General features: G+C 45.1%; 1 protein-coding gene across 3 annotated transcripts in view; it reads right to left on the bottom strand.

The window, feature by feature from the left end:
• Dnajc5b (DnaJ heat shock protein family (Hsp40) member C5 beta) overlaps positions 1-19,398 on the bottom strand; it is a 77,604-nt gene extending 58,206 nt beyond the window's left edge. For 2 of the 3 annotated variants that reach the window (XM_042270662.2, XM_006974672.4), the window contains exon 1: positions 19,280-19,398. The gene's annotated coding sequence lies outside the window, so the exon portion shown is untranslated. The remainder of the gene's footprint in view (positions 1-19,279) is intronic. The other variant, XM_042270663.2, reaches the window with a different exon arrangement.
• Between the last annotated feature and the right edge of the window lie 245 nt (positions 19,399-19,643).

The raw sequence follows: 19,643 nt of genomic DNA, 5'->3' as shown, positions 1-19,643 counted from the left end.
GGCTGTAAAGGTCACACGTGATCCCGCAGTTCCTTCCCCTCTGCGGGTTGCCTGTCTACCATGAGGTGAACAACTTCCTCCTCCACATAATGCTGCTTCCACAATGTCCTGCCAAAGTACAAGGAGTCAGAAAACCACGGACAGAAACCCCCAAGACCATGAGCAGAAATAAACCTTTTGTTAGGTGTGGCTCAGAAATGACAAGTCTGACAAGCAGCAGCTGTTTAGGTATGATTATTAATTATTATCACCATCATCACTATTATTATCGTCATCACTATCATCATCATAATCATTACTATTATTTGTAGAACTCAGGCCACCTTGTTTTCTTTGTTGTTGCTGCTGTTCAGCTGGTTTGGGTTTGGGGTTTGGTTTGGTCTACAGGGCTGGGGATGGCACCTAGGACCTCAGATACGCCAGACAAACACTTTGTTACTGGGTTACATATCCAGTCTCACACCAGTTTCAAAGAGAGCGACAGTCTGGTCAGAATTCACTGTGTTTAATGAAACTGGAAAGGGAACTTCCCGGGTTTGCTTCTTAGGTCCTGTCAAATGAAGATGCCACTGCGTCTCAGCCAGAACTACATAACGACCCGGCCGCTCTGTAGAACCCAGTTCTATATGTCATAGGAGAGCAAACAGTTTAGTTCCCAGAGTGTTTTGTTATTCTTATAAGTTTTTTTTTAACTTTTTTTTCTTGATAATTTTATCTACAAAGCCCACCAGCCTGGTTTCAAAGCTGAGGCCCATTGTTTCCCACCTGGAGATGTTGAAAAATACTAATATAATTTTAAAGTTACAAGGGGGCTGAGATTTTAATTTGGCCAAATCTACAAATATGTAGAAAGTACTGAAACTTAGAAGGTGAAAGAGGAAGAACTAGACCAGAATGCTCAAGAATGGCAGGCACCGAGTCTAAGAGTGTTCATGCCTAGGACCACACAAACTAACCCAAAGCCAAATCCTGCACCATGGTTGGGCTGGAGGCATTTTTAAAGAGGTCCCCAGGTGGTTCTAGGGAGCTGCCCAGTTGAGAGCTGCTGTTGACCCCACGTCAGAGAGAGCAGACTCAGAGAGCTCTTCAGTCAAGTAATGTGGAAAACACCTGCTAGCCGGGCGCCCTCTGGAAGATGTTTCCACAGCTCAGGTTTCCTAAGGAACCGTCTGCTGAAGATAATGACATCCATGTGATTAAACACAAAGTCAAATTTGGCTTCATAGAATTTAACCCAAGCTCCAGTATCTAAAAAATAATAGTCCTGTTTTCTTAGATTTCCAGCAAGTCACTCTCTTTAAGTGTCTCCTCTGTAAAAGAGGAATAGCAGTGGGCTCTTTAATACCTCCCAAGACTATTGTAAACTGTCGACTACAAAATGTCAACAATTACACTGAGGACTTTTATAGCCCATTGCTATAATGGGGTTAGTTTGGACTGATTAGGAAATTGTGTGTGTGTGTGTGTGTGTGTGTGTGTGTGTGTGTGCGAGCTTGTGTGTGCTTCTTATGGTTTTTTTAAATTCTAGTTTGGGTTTTTGTTTGTCTGTTTTCTAAAGAGAGGGAGAGAAAAGCATGGGGTTGGGTAAGTGAAATGGTGGGGAGGATCTGGAAGGAGTTGGGAGAGGGGAAACTGTGATCAGAATATATTGTATGAAAAAGTTTTCAAAAGTAATAATAATGTCAGGTATAGTGGTGACAGCCTTTAATCCCAGCACTCGGGAAACAGGCAGGTGTACCTCCTGCAAGGTGAAGACTAGCCTGGTCTAAACAGTGAGTTCCAGGGACAACCAGGACTATGTAGAGAGACCTTGTCTCAAGAAAAAGAGAAGTAGGAGGAGGAACACAAGGGGAGGGGGAAGAGCAGCAGCAGTTGGAACTGGGGAGGGTGGTTATTGTTTTCTTCCCTCCCCACATCAGAACCTAGTACACTAGAGGTGTTTTAAGAGTTTGAACATGAAGTCCTGACAGACTGCATCCCAAGCCTATAATGCACCACTAAGTTGAATGACTTATACAACAAGTGGAAACTGCTTTCTCTTCTGTCACGTGAGGCACTTTACCCAGTGAGACAAAGATGGTTGCCATGACAACGGCGGTAATGATAAGGTGGTGGTAACAGTGCTGGAGATTTGAGTAGCTGGCAGTAACAAGGCTATCTCACTTAAGTACTAAAATCGTATAAACAGTGAAAAAATAGAGAATTTCTTATTCTTAAAATTCAGTGCTGTCTCAATAGATCACAGTGTTATTGCTTTCATGATCATATGGCAAAGACTCTGACTGAACTTCAGTCAGCCTTTTCCATCTAGAACTACAGCCTAGTCTCTGTGCCTGGCCTGGACCACATGATTTGAGGGTGAGTCATGAGGACTCAGGTTATTCTTACTTTTTATTACATTGATTTGTTTACTTTGTGTGGGTGGGCAGTCACATGCCATGTGTGACAACTTTCAGGAGCAGGTTCTCCCTTTCCACCACAGGGGGCTTCCAGGGTTGGACTCAAGTTCTGAGGCTTGGCAGCAGGCGCCTTCACCCACTGACCCATCTCGCCAGTCCCTGAGCTTAGAAGAGACTCCCCCATCTCAATGTCTGATAACTCTCAATATTTCATCAAATTCCCCATTCCTCGCAGTCAGTACCCTGAGCTACATTCAATAAGAACACTAAGGTCTACTCCACCCAAGTCCTTCCCATCCCTGGTGGTGCCTTTCTAGTAACTTTCCATCTGCTGGTCCAGACTTTGCCCCGAGCGGTGAATCTTGACTGGCTCATACTGGACTCAGAATGGAGCCCAGTTCCATACTCCCTTCTCTGTTATAATCATTACTGAATAAAGCATGCTTTTACTACTTTTAAAAAGAAAGTATTCATTGAGCCATTTTATATTATCATTTTATAGAAGAAAACTATAAGATGGGAGCAGTTTAGAAAATTACCCAAGGTCCTCAGGTAGGAGATAGTGGACCTTGGCTTTGAAAACAGGTTGGGTGGCTCTGAGATAATTTCTAACTTATGCAGAGCTTTGTTTCAAGAGCTAATAATCTGGGTGTTGGGGGGTGTGGGGGGGAGAGGACTTGCCATTTCCTTTCTCACCAACCTGTGACCGAGGTGGGTAATGAATGAGCTAAAGTTCAAGGAGGTAGAAGTAATGGCTTTAGACATGGAACTACAAATGAGGCCCGCCTTGCAGTCCAGTGTCAGGGACAGCATCCATTTCCTTAAGCAAATCTCTAATCTGAGAGCGGCCTTACTGAGAAAATATTGATGGAGTCTTGTCACCTGCTAGGAAACGCAATGTGCATTTCACATGTGTGAAATTTAAACACCTTGTTGCTTACTTATGATAAGAAATTGCTGTAATAAACCGAGGAGGTCTGAGCCTGACAGATGTCCTTCTTTGACAGAGTATCTGTAAACAGAACCTTGACCGGGGACTCAAGAGCCAGTCCTTGTCTCCTGTTCAGATTAGCTCAAGTGACTGGTGTTAGGCAACTAAAAACACAAGGGGAGTGCTCCCTGCTCAGGGCAAAAGTCTTTTAAAGGGTTTCAGTGGTGCAGGCTGTTCGGCCGTTGTGGTCCAGCAGCCTGCAAAGGGAAGCCGGCTGGAACCAAAATACAGTCTTTGTGGTGGTTTAAAGGGTCTGACCTGAAGCCTGGAACCTTACCTAGGTAACAGATGTCTTCTGCAAAGAGAAGGAAATGCTGAAGAAAAACCACACAGATGCCACACTTTGCAATTTCCTAAATGCTTCCACAGTCACAGACATTTTAGGACTTCACGTCCATTTAGGAAAGAGATCTGGTTTATTGTGGTCATGTGATTTTTCCTATGGACATCAGTCAAGAAGGGCTAAAAATCTGGAAATGGGATTGCAGTGCTCAGCTACCAAATTGTGTTTCTATAGTCTTGTTAAATTTAAAGAAGCGAGCTGGACAAGAGAGCTTTAAGTGACAAAGTGTGTCCCTTCTTTGGGGACACATCTTCCTCCCCATGTCAATGGTCCCTAGCCTGGGAGGCCGAGTGGTTCTCTGTCTTAGTCCTTAGCCACTGCACTAAGTACAGCAGGGCCTGCATAAGCCTCTGGTGTCCCCGGTGGATCTCTGCAGCAGTGCATGCCAACCTGCTCCTGGAAGGAACGGCAACAGTGTTGTACCGTCCTTTGTAGGCCGGCCTTCTCACTCTGGTTGTGGGAGAGAAATTTCAAAGGAATGGTCCGAACCCCCTGAATTGCAAGCAGCCTCTGGCTGTCGTCCTGATCTTCCAGTCCTGACGGCCTGCACTTATGGCTTAGTCTTACTGAAGTGCCCTTTGAAGGTACCCGGAACTGGACAACCATCGCTGAGTGGCCTCTCAGAGGGAGTGAGAGAGGAAAGGCCCCTCTCAGAATAGGGTGGGTGGGCTAGAGATGGCTCAGCCGTTAAAGGCTGGGCTCACAACCAAAAGTGTAAGAATAGGGTGGGTAATATTTTTGCTGATTCTTCAACAGTGACACCCACACCCCTGGGTTCTCGACATGGAAGATCAGATGGGCCCCAATGCTGGTGGCATCTCTTCCTCTGCCCCCTCTGCCTCCTTCACACAAGTTCCTCTTATAGGTCTCCATCCTCTGGAGAACAAACCCATTGTCTCTCATCACCATCAAGCCCCATGCTCCCTATTACAACCCTCCTCCTCCTCCTCCCAGCGTCTTATAGAAATCGTACAAAGTTGTCTGGATTGTTCCACACCACAGACACAGCCAGCCAGCTGTCCCTGTCACCCCACCCCACAGATGTAGGAGCGACCAAACACCGGTCCCCCAGCCTCTCTCCCAGCGCCTCTCCTAGCAGACAAGGCAGGGTGAAGGGCTAGCCCTGGAGGTAAAAACCTGGACCCGTGAGCCTGCACCTGGGAAGTGGCAAGTAGGACGTCCTGGCTGGTTTTATGTCAACTTGTCACAAGCTAGAGTCATCTGACTAAAGGGGCCTCAGCTGAGGAAAGGCCTCCATAAGATCCAGCTGTAAGGCATTTTCTTAGTGATGGATGGGAGAGGGCCCAGCCCATGGCGGGTGGTCCTATTCCTGGACTGGTGATCCTGGGTTCTACATAAAAGGAGGCTGTACAAGCACCCTCCATGGCCTCTGAATCAGCTCTGGTCTCCAGAATCCTGCTCTGTTTGAGGTCGTGTCCTGACTTCCTTCGGTGATGAACAGCAACGTAGAAGTGTAATCCAAATAAACCCTTTCCTCCCCAAGTGTCTTTGGTCATGGTGTTTCATCACAGCAATTATAACCTAATTCAGAGGAGATGGGGTACCAAGTACTTATCTAACTGTATCTCTGCCCCAGGCTCCTGTACATGTCTGTCTGTCAAAAGGCCATCTTTGTAACTTTCTTAAAAACTCAAGCAAGATACTCAAACACTCAGTTCAGTCCAAACACAAAATTGATCCGCATTCAACGTGACTGTATTGCCCTCTAGTGTTCAAAAAGAAAACAACCATAAACAGCAGTTTTCAACTTCAAAACACTCCTCACTCTCAGCCCTGTTTTCCACATCCTTGGTGTCTCTCCTGCAGCCAGAATGGTAACTATATGTGTACTGACTAGTTTATAGATGATTCATATAAAATTTAAAATCGGAGTGTGTGTCCAGGCCACTATACTTTCTGGGCATCCCTACCCTTCCTGTCTAGCTCTTCCGGACAGTTTGCCCTGACCCTTGGTATCCCTGTTACCTCCAGGGTCTCATCCTGGTGCAGCCAGCCTCGGATCTGGTTCTTATCTCCTCAAGGTAACCTTGGCATAGAGCTCACTCTCTCCATCCCATTCACCAGGCTGATGCCTTCGTGCCCATGTGTCCCTCCCAGTCATACCTTCATCCCCCTTCCCTTCCCTTAGCCTACTCTGGTCCCTGATGTCTTCAGCCTCTTCAGCCTTAAGCTCCAGCCTCACCATCGTGCCCACCTTGACCTGTCTTGACAGCCAACTCCCTTCTAAACATGTTGCTGCAGTTAACACGCTCTGACACTTCTGAGCTCCTCTGTCATCTGTGCATCCTTTTTCCAAGCACCTTTCCGGTCAGCCGAGACTGTCAGATCAAGTGTAACTATGCCTTTGTCAGCAACCCTAACCCTTCATCCCAACCAAGACTTGACTGTGTCTCAGTGGAGCACATTTTCCCACTTAAACCGCAGTCTCTGGACCTAGGAAGAGCTCACACTTTTCTGTTGATCTGATGGAGGTGTTTACCACTCTGCACTGCTCTCCTGAGCTTCCCCACCTTGCTTCTATCTATCAAAAGACACTCCCTCTTATCTTGAAGGAAAATGCTGCATTCTATTGTCAACAAAGCATTTCATGTGGCTACATTTGACCTACGCAAAAACTGGGACAAATTCTTACAAGCCAAGAAACGAGGCCCTGAGCGCTCTCCTACAGAAATCAGTTGTTGACAGAGCCTGGGTAGGAATAAGCTTCCTGAGAACCCCTGTCATGTGGGAAGTGGATTCTCTGTCCACAGGCTCCAGGGAGATCTTGGTCGCCACTGCTGGCAAAGCACCTGCAGTTAATTTATTCCTGTCTAAAAGAAAAATGTGAAACAGCCTGGAAAGCAAGAGTTATCTCCCCTTTTTTGGAAACTTGTGAGTACTAAGGATGGAGTTTCCTTGTACATCTATTGATCTGCCATCTTTAGAGGCCTTGCCTGAGACCTGACTGTCCATTCTCAATAATCTGGGTCACAGCTTTGGAACCATACTCTATGGAAAGTCAGATCAAACTCTTATGGAAGCATCATGCCACAGAGACGAGACACATGAGTATAGGCTGTGATGAGGCCACGGAGAACTCACTGATCTAAGTGCCCTACAGTTAAAAGATTAGCTGACTTTCTGTCAACATATAATAGGAGCTAAAGCCACCTCTACTGGGAATAGGGGACCCAGCTGAGCCACCCATCAAAATTTTAGACAGATAGGAGTCTCAGCTCCTTCCTGGGCCTTTCACTGAAGAATGAAGACCATGGAGCTCTGCTTCTGTCTGTCAGTAACATGTACTCCTCTGTCCCATTTTTCTTCTAATATGACTTTCTTTGTTGTGCACCTATATTGTTGTACATGATGCTGACCTCCACACGGGCCTTCCCACAAATCCTGTCCTGGATGTGGCCCACACTGGGAGGGGCCACAGAGCTTCACTTCATCAGAGCTGATATCTACAGGCTACACCAGAAGCTCTGGCCTGGAAGATATGGCTTCTAACTGGACTTGGATAAGGAACTCACTCTTGTCAGCCTGAGTGTTTCCCTCTGTCCGAAAGGGATTCTTGCTGTTGTCAAAATCAACTCAACAGCACTGTGAGGACTGATTATATTGTCATGATAAAAGAAACTCCCAGAGCACCCAGGAAAGGGGCTACAAGGACACAGGACAGAGGAGTCTGTATATAAGATGGACTTAGGTGCTTACAGTAAAGCTTGCTATTGGACAATGTTTCCTTAAAGCATGGAGTGGGCAGGGTGGGGAGGGGGCTAGACAATGGCGAACAGCAGCAGCACGTGGGGCAATAAGAACCATCTCTCCAGAGGGAGGCCCAGCCCGTACTGGGTGAGTCAGCAGTCAGCACACACCTACAGAATGATTGATTCATGCACATTTTAAGCTGTTTATAAAAGATTTGGGAGAGGAATGGAACAGGATTGAACTGGCCCATGGGGACAGATGAGACAATGTAGGAGACTTCTGTGGATCCGAAGATATTAGTATTAAAGGGATGCCTCAGAATTCCTGCCCACCGCAGCCTGTGGCAGGCCTGGCATGCTGCTCCTCCACGGCAGAGTGGGTAGTGGAAGGGCACGGGGTTGTGGTAAACACTGCACAGTGGGTGTCCGAACAAAGCGCAAGGGTGTGGCTTTCAGTAAATAGCAACTGTTAATGTTCCGTGGAGCCCTTTCAAAGGAGAGTGGGGGCCTTCTGTAGCTGTCCGCTGCACACAGCACACCGTCCAGCGTGTTCACACATGAAGACAGGCCACGGCTCTCCCTGAGCTTTGAGCAGCAGCTACTGCCTTCAGCTCTCTTTCTTCTGAGGGAGGGAGGAACTCTGGGACGCGTGGAAAACTGCCCACACCCAGCGGAGGCATTTAAGAGGTCTGGGATTCCAGCTCTGCCATGTGCTAGCTGAGCTGCTTAGATAAACTTATTCAACTCTCTGAGTCTGTTTCCTCATTTCTAAAACAGACTAACATGTTGTGTAGTAAACAGTGTCGATCCGCTGGAGACTGGATGACTGTCCACTCAGGATCATTGTTACAGTTCATTGTTCTCTGGGTGTGATTGCTAATTCTATGGGCCAGCTTGCCTGGGCTACAGGGTACCCAGATATTTGGTACAACATTCCTCTTTTTGCGGCAATGTGTTTGGGTTAAGGTTAATATTTCAGTCAGTAGACCCCCAAAAGCAGATGCCCCTCATCTTCAGTTGTAAGCCTGAACAGAGCAAAAATCTTACCCTCCCTGAGATTAGAGCAAAGCTCCTCCTGACTGAGAACTCATTACAGAGACATTGTTTTTCCCTAGTTTCCAGCTCAAACCAATTACCCAATTTCCTTGGGTCTTAGGATTGTTCACTCTGCATCCTAGTATTTGTCAGCTTCCAAATCATGAGAATCAGTACGTTACTTTATAAATATATCCCATTGGTTCTTTTTCTCTCAGAAACTCCAACTAATATAGTATGTACTTAAAAAATATTTTATGATTGATTTTTTTTTGAGACAGTATTTCTCTGTGTAGCCTTGGCTGTCCTGGAACTTGCTCTGTAGATCAGGTTGACCTCAAACTCACAAAGATCCTGACTCTGCCTTCTGAGTGCTAGGATTAAAGGCATGTGCCACCATCGCCTGGTTTACGATTGATTTAAAAAAAATGTCAAAATTAAGGAGAAAGTAACATCTGCTTGTATAGGCATTTGAAATTCTTTGTTTATGAAGCAGGAGAAATGTCCATAGTATGCTGTTCAGTGGGTAGGTCTGATCTTCTAAATCCAAAACGTGTATCAAGTGTAGGAGCAGGGAGACCCACTCTCTGAGTAAGACATTTTAGATTTCTATTTTCAATTTCTTCTTTGTATAGTTCTCTGAATTTTAAGAATCGTATTATTTGTGCTGTGGTTTCACCATTTGTTGGGTATGATGAAATCACTGATGCAAAGCCGGTTCGCTAGAGAGAGAAGCTGGTCTGGCTGCCTCTTGCTGCAGTGTGTAGAGAGAGTGAAGGGTTCTCACAAGCACAGGCCCAAGAAGACAATGTCACACCATCCCGGGCACAGGAGGAAGAGCTGCAGCGCTTTCATGAATCAGGGGAAGGGAGAACTTGCAGCAGGAGGTGGGGTGGGAGGGATACAGGCTGGCCCCACTGACAGGGCTCCTCCACACACCAGCAGGGGCGGTGGTGGCCTGGGAAGAAGGGCAGGTGCATCGTCAGTGTGGAGACGCTCTGTACCCCGAGGATAGAAGGGGGCTTTAAAGGGGTTGTAAGGGAGGAAGAGAGGAAATGTAGGACATGGGGCTCCAGCTGGCATGATCTCTTCCTGTCTGTCCAGGCATGACTTTGACAAAATAGTCCCTTCTTACTGCTGTCAATATCTTTTTAAAAATGTTTGTCTTGTTTTTTTTTAATATTTTCTATTTTTTGAAATTATAATTTTGTAATTCCTCTCCTTCTTCTTTTTCCTTCTTCCAAGCTCTTCTAGGTACCTTTCCTTGCTCTCTCAAATTCTTGGCTTCTATTTTTTTGTTACACACACACACACACACACACACACACACACACACATGCACAGCACATGCACTGCACACACATACACACCCCTAAATGCATCGAGATGACCTGCTCAGTCCATATACTGTTACCCGTTTGTGTTTTCCAGGGCTGACCGCTTGTATTGGAGAAACAATTGGGGGCTTGTCCTCAAGGAAGACCATTTCTCCTACTCTTGGCATTTTCCAATTACTTGTCACTGTTTGTCTAGGGCTGAGGCCCTGAAAGCTTTCCCCATTCCGTGTCAGCGTGTCCACTGACATATTTTGTGTGTTTGTATTTTTGCCTGCATGGAGTTCAGAAGAGGGCGTTGGCTCCCTGGGAACTGGAGTTAAGGGTGGTTATGAACCTGCATGTGCATGCTAGGAACTGCATCTGGGTCCTCCGAAAGGGCGGCAAGCGCTCTTAACCAATGACCCATCCAGTCCCGTGCTGTCAATGTCTTAACACATGCCACCTCTATTCCATTTGGGCATCGCAAGTTTGCTCCTCAAGTTTCCATTTTAATTCTTCTGTTTCCTCATCTTTAGCAGAAAGAGAAGCTAGACACAAAGACTCACATACTACAATGATTTCCACACAAAGGGTGCTTCCCATCAACAAGGAACTAGAGATTCACACAGCAACAGAGATTGCAAAAGCATCTTGTGTAAGGGGAGAAAAGAAAGGATATTGTTTATTTTATTCCATTTATAGAGATTCTTGGGTGAGGAAAAACTAACCTAGAGAGGTACACTGATTGGTAATTACACATAAAAGCCTAGATAATCAAATAGAAGGAGACATGGAACAAATTTACTGGGGTGATAGACATGTTTTATGTCTTAATTAGGGTAGCAGCTACCCGGGTACATAAATTAATCAAAGCATACATCAGTGAACATCTAGAATAAGTGCTTTTTTTTTTTTTTTTTAAGATTTATTTATTTATTATATATGCAGAAGAGGGCACCAGATCTCATTACAGATGGTTGTGAGTCACCATGTGGGTGCTGGGAATTGAACTCAGGACCTGTGGAAGAGCAGTCAGTGCTCTTAACCTCTGAGCCATCTCTCCAGCCCCTAGAATAAGTGCTTTTTATTTAACATAAGTTGTACTTCAATAAAAATGAAGATATAGGGTAACTAGTTTTTTTTAAAAAACAAGTCATAGAAGCGTTTGTGTGGTAGTCTCACATGAAAACGGACCTCGTCTCTATATACCATATGAACAATACACATATGTAACCACGTGGAGAACTTGAGTGCATGTATGTACTCAGTCACATTTGTATATGTATAGAACATGGTTGGAGCATATATAAAACATGTAAAGTTCCATAGAGGTAGACATAGACTTTCAACAAAATCACAATTTTTTCTTCCTGAATACGTGTGTGCCAGGACGCCACAGCCGTGACAAGCCCGCGGCTTTAAGCACGGTGTGCTGTCAGCAGCGAGCGCCCCGTCTCAACAGCCGCCATCTCCAGTCTACCGCCACGACACTTCCAATGTCTTCTTCAAAAACCGCAGTTTTGTACCAAATGCAATGGTGCAGGCCTCTAATTCCAGTAACTGGAAAGCTGAGACAGGAGGATGGCTACGATTTAGAGGACAACTTTGCTACCCAGCAAGACCATGTCTCAAAAACAAAACAAAACAAACAAACAAAAAAGTTTTTTTTTCACAGAAGTGTAGGTTTTGCCTAAGCCAAAAAATCCTTTTGCTTCCTGTTTCTGTACCATAACAGCCAGTCTCCACAGAAGGATTAGAGGACGTGATGCCATGCCTTACTATTTTCACTATTACTTTTCCTTTTTTTTAAAAACTGGCCTCATCTTCGTTTGGCCCATGCTTGATCACTCAGCCAGGCCTGATCATCTCTCCTGACCGTGCTGAGTTCACTGCCCCACGGCCTTCCTGCTGTTGCCGCCCTAGACCAGCTGCCTCTCCTGGGTTTGCCCTGCCAGTCCAACTGGAACCTTCTCCAGTCCTTCTCCATCTCCTCTGTGCCCTCGCTGTTCTCTTAAAAATGTAAATAACACATTCTCACCGTCCTGTTCATAACCCTTCAAACCTTCCCATTCAATTTAAACAAATAGTGCAGTCTCTTAGCACACCCGGCCCTCCGGTTTGGCTCCTGACTCTTTCTTCATGGTAGCCTCTAGCCAGTTCCTTCCTGTCCACTCAGATTCCTCAGTTCCTTAAACACAGCGTTCTCTCCACTGGCTCCTGACTCTTTCTTCATGGTAGCCTCTAGCCAGTTCCTTCCTGTCCACTCAGATTCCTCAGTTCCTTAAACACAGCGTTCTCTCCACTGGGTCTTTGCATGTGCTATTCCGTCTTGACACATTCTTCTGCTCTCTGGGTCCCGTGTCTCCCAAACTACTTGGCTCAAGCTTCAGAGAGCTGTGTACAGCAAGACTGTCATGTCTAACGGAGGTAGAAGCAGAGGGAAGGACGCAGGGCAGAGGCTACGGGATAGGAATTCAGCCTCAGCAACGCTAAAGAAATGGTGTGAAGAGTGCGGAGAAGAGGAAGTGCTGGGTGGACAGGAAGTTGAAAGTAGCCAGATCCATCTGGCTTATGAGAAATGAGGAGGAGGAATGAGGGGATGGGTGGCTGATGCAGCCAAACAAGGTGAAGCAAATGCAGCCCTTGTTTTGCAAACATCTATTTTTAAAGCAGGGAGTTTTATAAAGGAGTGTCCAGTGCATTGCAGAGATGTACAGGGAGAGAGATGAGCCAACTTAGGAAAAGATGGAACAACCGGACCAGGCAGCAACAGGCAGGTTTGGCTGCAAATGATTGATTTGAGGATGCAGAGCTATGAGCTTGAGAGCAGGATGGATGAAGGCAGAGACACAGACCTAGGTGTCCAATAATATTTCAGATACCCACTAGATCCCCACTGGTTGAGATGGGGATCTCCAGGGGGAGCAGGTTGACAGAAGACAGTGAGTTACATCTGGAGTATGCTGACATTAGGGTATTTGCTCCCGAGTCAGCACGCAAGATTTAGTTCAGACCTAGCCCTCATGATAACATGCAGCACCTTACCCACAGATACCTACCTACTTGGACCTTTTCGTTTCTCTCTGTGACTATACGTTTCTAGAGCTCCTGTTTACGAAGTCCCAGTAAGGCATGAGAATTGTTTCCTGTGCTTGTGGAGTTGTTAACCCAAAGGGAGAAAGGTGAGAACAAAACCAGTCCTGCCAGGGTCAAAATTTTCCTTACAAAATGTGTTTCTTCCCCAAGCATGGGTCGGTCAGTCATATTGTTTCTCTTCCTTGAGATTCTTTCCATGCCTCAATGCTCCCTAAACACTCCAGACCACTTCGCCTCTTCTTTGCTGAGCCCTGGAGACACTTTGAAATCCACAGTGTACACATTTTTCACATAGTTAGAGTTTCTTCTTTGCCTTTGAACTCTTGGCAGGTGTACATGTCATGCCAACTAAATTTTTGAACTTTGAAAAAGTCCAGCTTATATAGTATTTCATTTTCCTAATGTCCTGTGCTTGGTACAGTCCCAGGAACATACATTTTCAAAAAAAAATGAATTGGATTGAGACCAACATTGAATTCTTTAGGATGAAAATAACTACCTTGAAAGGATGTGATATGATGGGAGATGGCACATTGGTTAGGAGAGTGAAACCATATCAGTTTCTCACACAGGAAGGAATAGAACCCAGTACAATAAGGAGCCTTTCAAAAATGATAGCTTTTTATTGTAAACATTCCCCAAAGGAGGAGAATGCTTGATGTGAGGTGTAGCTCAGGAATCTTGCCCAGTATGTTTGAGGCCTGAGTTCACTCTCAGCTCTGCAGTTAGTCAACCAATTCAAAGTTCCTTTTCTGAGATTGCACTTAGTTTGTGAACAATATTGGTACACAAAATGCAGCACTTGTCACTTACAGTAATGACACCCAGAAGTACTGATACCCAGTAATGACACCCAGAAGTACTGATACCCAGTAATGACACCCTGAAGCACTAATACCCAGTAATGATACCCAGAAGTACTAATACCCAGTAATGATACCCAGAAGTACTAAACAGCACAAATGACAGGACTTGGGGTGAATGCCTTCCTTTTGGTTAGAGCTCTGTTGGCATGGCCATCTTGATATTTGGGCAATTTAAAGGAAGGGTATTCAATGACTCAGCTTGTAACACCATTCTCCAGGCAGAAGAGGTGAGGCAGCCACCTGTGGTGGCTAGAATATGCTCGTCAAGATGGAGAAAGCTGTCTGTCACGGGGGAACGGAGGGCAGTCAAGGGGTTTGTCTTGTGAGCCCTGGCCAGTCAGCCTTAGCTTCTGGCACCCTACCACTGACGCCACTGTTTCATAAAAACTCTCCACTGGGGACATCCCTTCTCCCTCCACACAAAACCTCCAACACACAGCTTGCAACAGAGACACAACTGAGAAACTGAGACTAGGAAGAGTGGATTCAAGGTCGGGGTGTGTGTGTGTCAGGTTTACTGGGGAGCAATGAGAGGCATGCCTCCGGAGGTAGCAAGGACAAGGAGTCAGGTACTTCAGTGGTTGCCTCATAGCTCTGCTGAGGGCTTGTTTTCGAGCATACCTTTTCCCTCCCGAGATTCCCAGGAGGCACAGGGTAAACAGCTCGAGAGATCCTTGTGTCCCCGGTGGCACCAACACCCACTGACTCTGGGTCACATTCCTTCCCAGACCTCACAGGCCTCAGGTTGCAAAGGCCTTGTTGCACAATCCTTAGAGGAATGGGTATGACCGGGGCTGGGTTGGGCTGAAGGGGTGTGCCCCATGTGTGTCAGGGATCTGTGTGGCCAGGTGCCAAGGCACCCAGGTGGTGGCAGCAAGACTCACAATTTAATGCCTCAGGATCTTTGGGGAGGTACCTTTCTTTCTTTTATCCCCTCCTGAGGCTTTTAAAGTAACATTGTCAAGCTGCATGTTTTGGGGTGATTTTAGGGGAAACATTCCAAAAGTTTACTAGGTATACCTGCATGTCATTTTTCCAGAGAAAGCTGGGACTTCAAAACCCCATTGCAGAAGCTGAATCTAAACTCCCTTTCTTCCTGTTTTCCACAATCAGCTTCCGGCTATAGTGTGTGCACATTTCTCAATATATCACACAGCTTTTGAAATTAATATGGAAGCGGAAAGAGAGACCACAGCTCTGCTCAAAGCCTGTGTCACAATGGCCTGGTTTTCCCTGAAGGAACGCTCACACTTCTCTTTACCACAGACAAGTCTGCATGGAACGCTGGGAATAAATAGAAGAGCCATGTAGGGGTCAGATGTTTTAATTGACTATACATCAGTATGACTCTATAAGACCATCTTCATTTGCCAATAGCAACAAAAATATTCATCACCTGCTTCCAATGATGGAGCAAACTGACAACCATGACAATTAAGATGCATTTATCTAACAGATTATTTGTTTCACTTCACTTTCTTCCAGAATTTAGATCTTTGGATAGATATTAATATATTTGCAAGGAATTCAGTTAGAAATGTGGAGTACCTGTGTCCACAGAGTGCCAGGGCATAAACCTACACACTATTGGAGATGTAAGACATGCAGTGCTATAGAAAAACCCTGGGCAAGGTTGAGAAAGCACCTGACTTAACAAGGTAATTCCAAATAAAATCTGAAACCATAGGGAAAAGTTCCCGAAGCCCCACTTAGCAAATATATTGGGTAATAAGGGTAGGTCACTTACCACTTTTGTGTGAAATAACCTTGGCTGCTGTACAAAGTGTCTACCCATACACATGCAGGCTACACATATACACTCATAAACGAACAAGGTCTGCCTACTAACGAATTCTCCACAGGTGCCTGCCCTGAGAGAGTTCTACCAAGGTCCAGAACAGAAGCTACAAGTGGCTGGGATTCTAATCTGAGGGATATCAAATGAACCCAGACACTGAGTTCTTTAGTCCATTCACTTTATTCTTCTCAACTTTATCGACACAGCTTCTTTTCTGTTCTCATACTTAGCTCCTCAGTCCCTTCTGCTGTTCTCTCATCATTCTACCTAGTTCTTTCCATCTTTCTTCCCCTCTTGCACATTATGTGTATACACACACACACACACACACACACACACACACACACACACACACATATATCCATTTGTTAACAACTTGTTAGTAAAAACTACAAAGTAAACGCTCAGGCACAAGTATTCTGATAAGACTCACATTTAGCAAAGACTTGGTCAGCTTAACTGGTGACTGACAACAGCTGTAGGTTGTAAAAAGTTCTGGCTATCTCTTAAAGGGATAGCTACAAGGGTTTTGAGAGAAGAAATTAAACCAATGAGAGATTTAAGGAAAAGGCAAAGAATATGTGTACTATTTTATGTGATTAATAATATCCAGACATGGTTAGTCAGTTAACAGCCTTTTTCTGTTAATCACCCAAATCTCAGGACCTATACGTAATTAGTCTACTGAGACTAAAATCTTGCATTAAAAAATGGTATAGAAATAAATACAAACTGTTAACTGTTTTTTGAATCAGAGTAGGGAGGTGCTACTGGAAGAAACTTAGGGCAACATGGTGCTATTAATCTCTTGAAGGATTCAGATATACCAAGGCCACACACCTTCACTATCACTTCTGGTTCACTATAATTCTCCTGAAAGGTTTTGATCCAAGAAGGCCAGGCACCTGCAATTCCACTCTGTGAAAGTTCTATGAGGACACTTTGACCAATTTTGCCTCGTAAGTGGCTAAGGATGGAGAACAAGACCTCTAAGTGTCTACAGTCCACATGGAACAATAGACCTAGTATGAAGCATATTTTAGTATGTTTCTATTCATATAAATTGTACAGTTAAATAAGAGACCATCTTCTAGATTATCCACAATTATGTGTGCCCATAAAACTGAGAAGCAATCATGAGATTGCAGGTACATATAACATGGAAATGCACAGTAAATGGGGAGATATCATAGCTGTTATTGCATAAGAAGTTTATAACAAGAAACAGCCAATTCATCCAAAAGGCAGTAATTCCATAATGCCTTGCGTGATGGTTTCCTCTAACAGAACCCTTGGTTCTGATAGGTTGACCTTCTGAGCACTAGCTGTCACCTGCTGTATACTCCCATGGTCCTTTGCTAACATCAGCTCTCAATAGCCTACAGTGTAAAAGGCAAGACCACAGGAAGATGATAATTGTTACAAAGTAAATTGTATAAATGCTTATTAGAGTGTATACATGCAGTGTGTCCTGTGTTCATGTTTGTGTAGTGTGTGTGTGTGTGTGTGTGTGTGTGTGTGTGTGTGAACATGCAGAGGCCAGAAGTCAGAGCTGAGTCTATCCTGCTCCACGTGGTCATCATCATCATCATCATCATCATCATCATCGAGGCAGCTTGTCTTGAGGAACCTAAAGATCACTGATTAGGCAAGACTAGCTAGCCAGTAAGCACCAGCATCCTCCTACCTCCACATCCTAGGTCTGTGCTTGCAGGCATGTACCAACATGCCCAATTTTTCACATGCATACTGGGGATCCGAACTCTGGTCATCTCATGTTTGCATAGTAAGCATGTTAAGAATGAGCCATTTCCCCATCCTATTTTTTGTTCGTTTGTTTTCTTTGTAATGGGCTATATCCAGTCAGGCTTCAAGACAAGGTAGCTTGCTAACTTCCCTCTGTTTTCATTATTATCTCAACCTTTTGGGTGGGTTTGGGGTCTTTTTGTGACTGTGATTATGGGTCTATTAGTCTGGTGCTGGTGCAAAGGCTAGGAGGAGAACATTGTTACCTCTAGGGAGCATCTGCATTCCCCAATAACCTGTGGGGGAAATGAGATGTTCTCATTTTTAGAATATTCTAACTTGGAAGTGCCAAGAGTTAGTTCAATATCAACTAAGTCAATATGAGTCAAGGACAGAGTGTACTGGACCAGTCACCTCCTTGACAAGACTTGGTTCCCAGCCAACACACAATCTCTGTGCTGATTTCCTCAGGAGATGGAGCTGCTGGGATGATCTCCTAGTCCCCTACAACTCTAAAATCCCATGCCACGTGACAAACACAACGTTCATGAAACATTACTGTCAATAAAATGTAAATGCAGATGAATTAGGAAATCATGTTTTTTGTCTTTTAGTTTAGGTAAAGCCTAAGCCTAATTTTTAACTATCTATAAAATGAAATTAGTCTAAAAAAATGGCCAAAGACAATTTTCAGAGTCTTAAGAAATTGGACCACATTTTAATCATGGAAAATCATAGCAGCTTTCCAAATGGAAGCTGAATGTGTGCTATACAGTTAGCATGTAAGCACATTCTGCTTTGACCTGGGTCCCTCTGGGTTTAACATGCTGTGGGGTACTGCAGCTTTCCTAGAGCAGGTCACTGGTCTTACTGCTGTGATGTATTTATTCAAGACGTGGCGGGGCCTGAAGACTGTTAAAACTGTGCCCTGGTCTCTTTCTTGTCCATTGCGCCTGGTGTGCCCTGTGGGTAACCGATCTCCCTCGAAGCCCTGGGTTACTGCTGTCATTGATGGAACATCATAACAAACAGACCTTGCAGACTATGCTCAGAAAAGCCTGCCTGAGTAGTCAGAGGCTCTGACTGGGGGTTGCTGTGTGTTAAGACCCAATGGAGTCCAAATAGAGATGAGTGAGGGCCTGGCACCAGCACTGAGCTCTGCCCTGCTGTTCAACAAAACAGCTCTTTGCTGTCACTTGGAATCTCTCTGGGCCTCCAGGAAGAAACAAATACTTCAGAAGCCAAAACCCCAAGGCAAGGTAAAGAAAACAGAACCATTCACATGTCCAGCAACTATTTCACTGGAGGATCCCTAGATGGGGCCGGAGTGGGTGGGGATAACTGTGGATGGCTCCAGCTGAACTGTAGGACTTGACTTCTCAGCCAGAAGGCCTTTCTCTTTCTCTGTCCCTAGGGGTGGCCTTTTGCTTTTGAAACCTTGGAATTTCAAAACTAGACTTTGGAGTTAATCTCCATCATTAACCCATAAATACACCTTTCTTCACCTTATATGAATTTTTATTGTATTTTAAAACTATATCTATTAAAATGATTCTTTCACTTAAACGTTTAGAATACTTACTCTTCTCTGTCATTCTGGGAGAAGCCATTAAAAAGAAAAACACCCATGCAGAATATTATCATCAAAGGAGTTATTTTCTTTAGATAGTTGCTGTGAACTGACCACTGGAGATCCCTGTGCCTTCTGAATTTTCCCAGTGACTGGGGAGAGGCCAGTGGGGGGTCCGAGAACTTTGGAAATGCCTGGTGTTGTGGTAAATGACTATAGAGAGGATGTACTCCAGCTCTGCTTCTGCTGGGAGCCCCTCTGGATTCCTACCACTCTTTAGGAATGGTAGGTACCTTAGCTGCTGCCTCTGTGCCATGCTGTTCTTCCTGGAGACATGTCCACCTATGGGTGTCTCCTTTTTCTCTAGACACTAGCAAGTTCTACCCTTAGCTGAACAAAAGTCGTGTACCTGCGCTGGAGTCATGGCTGGCTGGTCCTTCTGGCTCCTCCTGGTATGTTCTACCTCTGCTCTGTCAATAACTCAACTTCTGTTGCTTTCCTTCTCCGATGCTAAGATCCAGTCTGTGTTGGGTATTGTGATGTCACAGGGTAGAACTTTTGCTCCCCCACCCCCGCCGCACTGCCCAGCTGCAACCTCTCTGTCCACATCAATGACCATCTCCCACTTTCCCTTTGCTTCAGCCCTCAGAACCTTTCTAGAAATCTCAAGGAAGAGACCTGGAAGGCCACCCAGCTCCCCTGCTCTGTACATAACAACACCGAGGCCCTGGATGGTGACGTGTCTAAGCTAACTAGAGCCCAGAGGCCCTCGG

This window comes from Peromyscus maniculatus, chromosome 2, assembly GCF_049852395.1.
Source record: "Peromyscus maniculatus bairdii isolate BWxNUB_F1_BW_parent chromosome 2, HU_Pman_BW_mat_3.1, whole genome shotgun sequence".
In the NCBI taxonomy this organism is placed as follows: Eukaryota; Metazoa; Chordata; class Mammalia; order Rodentia; family Cricetidae; genus Peromyscus; species Peromyscus maniculatus.
This window is presented reverse-complemented; position numbering and strand designations above follow the sequence as displayed.